Here is a 5,824-nt window from a genome sequence, read left to right as displayed (position 1 = left end):
TATGTATTATATATAATCTTAAGTATATATATAAATTTAGTGTGTATATTTAAATTTATATATTATACCTAAAATTATGTCTTAAGATTTTATATATATTTATTTAAAAAAGGGCTTTTACTTAGTTGTCATTTAATAGAATTTTTTAGATAAGGTTAGATGTTATATAAATGCACGCACCTATATGTGCATATATATTATGAAATATATAAAATACCCACTAAGATCTTTCATTTTAATTAGAGAACTAACTGAATCAAACACAGGACCCTCAGTCCGCAGGCCGACACTCAATCCACTGGGCCAAACCATCTAGGGCTTGATTAAACTTTAGACAAGCTTCTTCTTGCCTCCAGGCCCTTGTTGTTCTTCTCACCACAGGTGACCTAACCACGTAGGTCCCATTCCTCCCTTTTCCTACAGTATTTTCTTAGGAAACGTGCAATTATTTGTTTTCCTCTTTGGGAAAAAGACTTTTTTTTTCCTTAAGGTATTACAAATAGTAGTACATATGCTTCTTGCCAGTTTTATTACCCAGCACTTGTCTTTCTCAAGGACCTGGAGCCATCCCTTTGAAAGGTAATCCTCACGAAAGACAGTGTTCCTGTCTACCAGTCAGTGTGTGAATAGGAGCATAGCTTGAACTTCGGTGGGTGCCTTGATAGAAGATACAAGGAAGTTCATTCTTTTATTAAAGCTAGTTAACAAACACAGACGGCCTAGGTTTAAATTAAATCCTTTATCATTTGAAATTTGTTATAGAGACCTACTTTATGTACCTTTTAGTGTTTTCTGATAAATATTAAAGTAGCTGGCAGATATAGTTTGGCTCAGTGGTGGAGTGATGGCACCCTGGACCAAAGGATCTCCGGTCGGATTCCAGGTCAGGAGCTCATGTTTTGGTCGCAGGTTTGATCCCCCATGCTGTTCAGTGGGAGGCAACCAATTGATGTGTCTCTCACTTTCTCTCTCTCTCTCTCTCTCTCTCTCTCTCTCTCTCTCTCTTCCCTTCTTTCTTCCTCCCTACCACTCTCTGTAAAGAAAACCTAAATAGCTGGCATATGTTTTCATATGTTTACTGGATGATCATTAAATTAATAGATTGATTTAATCACATTTAAAATACCTATTTTGTTATTTTAAAATATTACTATAATAAATTTAGTTCCTAAACTTATTATTTAAACTTATCTCTTATCATGTAATACCCAGTAAAATGTTTCTTTTACGTTTTCTATTATATGCTATATATATATTCTCTAAAATTCTATGTATGCTACAAAAGAAATAGACATTTTCTTTTGATATTTCTTTATACAAATTAACCATTAATGAAAGGAAATCAGAATAAAAGGTCACCTTTCATAGGTATAATTTCTATTCCAAATGATTTATAAGAAAGACCTTGTTAAAATTCAGTGCATTAAAATTATTCTATATGCCCTTGTTTAAACACCTAAAGGCTGATATATCTATTCTGATATTTCCATTCAACTCAGGTCTTCACATTTTTTCTACATGGTCTTCTTCATTTTTTAAGAGTTCAAATGAAACTACCCTGATTATAAAACACCCACAGTATATCTGTGTAACAGATTCATTTTTGAATAGGCTCTTCATCCTTTTCAGTTTTGATGCTTTGATGTTTTCCCAGATTGTTAACCCCACTAACTTCGTCTCTTTATTTCCTATCTTTTATCTTTGTCCTTCACTAATAACTCCATCTGCTGTTCAGTGAACTTAAGTCATAATCATATCTTACGTTAGTTCCTTCCTTCTTAGAAAAAAGTTATTTCATTCATCTACTATAGTTAATTTCTCAAGTCTAATATCTATAAGCATTTTTAAAAAGAACCTTGTATGATACTTTTCAGCTTTCAAATCCCTTTATGTACACATGATAAAAAAATTTCTTTTTGTTTTAAAAAGCTTCTCAGTTCTCATTTAAGGTAAAAGCTTAATTATGACACTGACACTATCAATTTTGTAGTCAGTCTGACATTAACATCACAGAGAAATGCATTTTTGCACTTATACTAATCCGTGAAACATATTCTTACCCTCTTTTTGTTCAACATATTTGTGGACTTATAAGTAGTATTAGCAAGAGAACAACAAATAATAAGCCTTTGAGGCAGTTGGTGTATTGCTAAACAGCAATTTACTCAAGAGGCTGTCCATAATTGATTATGCTCATATACTTACTTACACAATGTTAACTTTATGACCAGCTTACATATTCTGAGTGTAAATATTTAACAAATCATGATTCAGATTGTAAAATCACATGTACCAGAGCACCATGGTTACTAATGCTCTGTCAGATTAATATCAAAATCACAACCTGAAATACTGGTGCTGGTCAGACATTTTGTTTAGACTCTCTCATTCTTGAAATATCACTATTTGTACAAGGCGTGCATACAAATTTATGTATTGAGACATACTTTAAAAAATAAATTTCCAAAGGTCAAAAAGCCATTGTGATTAAGAGTGGTATCACTTCTTTATTATCATTATTTTATATTTTGACCTTTAGTTATTTTATACAAATGTTTTGTTTTTTTCTTCAGACTTTATCAGTGAGATACTAGTAAGTTCTCTGCATATATGATGTGGTACCATCCAGGGAAATTCTATGTGGTTTAATGTGGTGCTAAGCAAAAACAAATGCTTTTTAAAAAAATAAATAAATAAATCATGTATATGCAAAGGGATTTGAAAACTGAAGAGTATAATATAATCTTCATTGTCAAGTAGTTAGTATCAGTTCTTCCATATATATGTTGTTGAAATAGCAACAGAATACTTTGTTTTTATACTCACCCAAGAATATTTTTTCCATTGATTTTTTTTTTAAGAGAGAGTGGAGGGGAAGGAGGAGGAGAAGAGAGAGAGAGAGAAAGAGAGAGAGAGGGACATTTATGTGAGAAAGACACATTAATTGGTTGCCTCCCAGACATGCTCTGAGTGGGGCCAGGGATCAAGCCTACAGCCAAGGTAGATGCCCTTGACCAGGATTTGAACCCGTAACTAGAGCATGGTGTTGGGGAGTAAGAAGAATTAAATGTGGATGTGGCCATCATAAAAAATATTACCTGCCATAGATGTCCTTGGGCCAGCCCTCTAACCACTGAGCAACCGGCCAGGGCACAACAGAATACATTTAAGAACCATTTCATTTATTGTAGAGTGCTCAAAGTGATTTAATTTAATTGTTAATCAAGGGATGTCTACCAAGTTGTCTATATAGGACAGGAAATAACTAAAGAATAAATGGTAACTTTTAATGATTGTAAAATATATATATCCTAACTCTGCCCACTCATCTAAGTCATTTCTGGTAGAAGTTTATGGTTGCTAAAATATTTCAATAAGGACAATTTTAAGGAAAATTATAGACACATCAATACCATTTACATAGAATGTGTGGTTTTTTAAATTAATAATGTCCTTTAGTTGATTTGTCATGGGTCAGAGAATAGAGATTATGTACTTTCTAGGGAAAGGATAGTCAAGGCTCTGCTTCTAGTTTTTTATGGGCCTTGAGCTTTTTGGCTTTGTGCTGCATGAAAATGTTAATTAGTATTTACATACATATATATGTATATATATACACACATATTGATGCATATATATAATGCTGTCTTCTAATCAACTCTGTATTGCTATATAACATGCCAATATGCATTGTAACAGCTTAAAATAACAACAGCCATATTTAGCTCATGTATCTCCAATGTAGACAGGGCTTGCAGGGAAAGGTTTAGCTTTGCTTTATGCAGCAACAGGTGGTCAGAGGCTGGAGATTCTACTATCGAGAGAGCTCCTACATGTGGTTCACTAAGTACAGCTGGCTGTGGGTAGGAGTGCAGCTAGAACTGTGAGCCAGAACTGCCATTGGTGACCTCTTTGAATGGCCAGAGCTTTTTCAAAGGATGATGGTAGCTGGTTTCAAAGATGAATGTTCCAGGAAAAGTCATGTGGCAGCTACATCACTTTTGATGGTATAACCCAAGAAGTTACTTCCAGAGTAGTTACATTTTCACCCAGATACAAGCGCACGAAATCTATCCCATCTCTCAATGGGAGGAATATCAGCATCAAATTGTAACCAGAACATGGCGGGTAGAAGAATTAAATGTGGATAGGACCATCATAGAAAATACAACCTGCCACAGATGTATAATCTGTGGGAAATTTTGATTTTGTCTTACTTGCTAATTCTGGCACAATACCGAAATTTCTGGGTACCTTTCTTTTTACTGAGTTCATATGTAAATATTTTATATTCAAATATTATATAAAGATATCTTATATACATAAATATTTTAGATTTTTGAAATATATATTTTTATTGTTGATAATATGACAGATAGCTCCCATTCCCCCTCCCTTTACCCCCTTCCTCCCAGCCCCTACCCACCCCATCAGGTCTTCACTACCTTATTGCCCTCATCCATGGGCTATGCATGTAAGTATGTAAGTTCTAATATCTAGTTTACTGAGACTTAATATGAATTAGAAATCAGATAATGTGAGATCCAATCCTGGTCCATAAAGATAATGGAGATTATTAGTATGATATTTTTCCACTTCTGCTGCCCCTCCCCAAATCTCTTCCTAAGGACCTGTGCATAATTTTTCATCCAACTCTCCTTTACTTTCTTTGCTAAAAACATTTCTTTTTAACAGGGAATTGGCCTCAGTTGTCATTCCTTTTTATTTTTTTTCCCCTTCTTGCATCTTCAACATTTCTCTACTTGTACTTCCTTCTTAACTGAAAAACATTGTGAAAACTTCCCAGATACCATTGTGCAATCAAAATACAACAATATTATTTTATCCCACCTTGCATTCTAATAATTCTACAGTTTCTGTCCTTCTTCACTCACATTCTTAAGAGAGTAGACGGCAATCTCTGTTTTAATTTTCTCTTCCATTTACTCTCCCTCCCAGTCCACTGCATTCTAATATAGCCTTTTCACTCTATGGAAATAACTCTACTATCGGCAAAGATTCTGTTGCCTAAACCAAGTGATTTTAGTTCTTACTCACTGAGGCTTTCTGTTCTATTTGAACTGCAGAGTTCATTGCTTACCTATTTAAATTCTCTCTTCCGTTACCTTCCTTAACACCATCCTTCCATGTGTCCTTTCACTTTCTCATCTATTCTCTTATGGTCATGTTTATCTGTCCCTCTTCCTCCCTATAGCCTTTACATTTGTGCTTGCCTCACGTTTACATTTTCATCCATCTCTTTATGTATTGATTTATTTAAAAATATTAAGTTATTAAAACATTCTAGGGCTATGCTAGGCACGGAAATTAGAATGGTAAACAAAATATTAAATTACCTCCTGTCAGAATGTCAACAGGAATATATCAACCAAGCACCTAAGCAACCTCCTGAAAATCTAGAGCTGTGGTAAGTGCTATTTTGTGAGGAGGAAATCATTTCACATAAACACATGCAGGGACACCTGTCACTTCCCACTTTACCGTTACTCTCATTAACTTTCTCCTGCAGACTCCTATCATCTTCTCTTGCATCTTCCTTTAAACTGCAATTACCTCACGATATTTATTGGAAATATTTTCCTGGATTTCTCACCGGAAAGGCAAGCTCAACATAATCAACATTAAATAACATCTGTAGGTGTGGGTCCGTTGGTTGAGCATCCTCCCATGCTCCAAAAGGTTGCTGCTTCCATTCCTGGTCAGGGCGCATGCATGTGTTTCGGGCTCAGTCCCCAGTAGGGCACATGCAGGAGGCAGCCAATCGATGTTTAATTCTCTCTCTCTCCCTTCCTCTCACTCTAAA

Source organism: Myotis davidii, unplaced genomic scaffold (genome assembly GCF_000327345.1).
Source record: "Myotis davidii unplaced genomic scaffold, ASM32734v1 scaffold715, whole genome shotgun sequence".
Lineage (NCBI taxonomy): Eukaryota > Metazoa > Chordata > Mammalia > Chiroptera > Vespertilionidae > Myotis > Myotis davidii.
Note: the sequence above shows the minus strand (reverse complement) of the source record.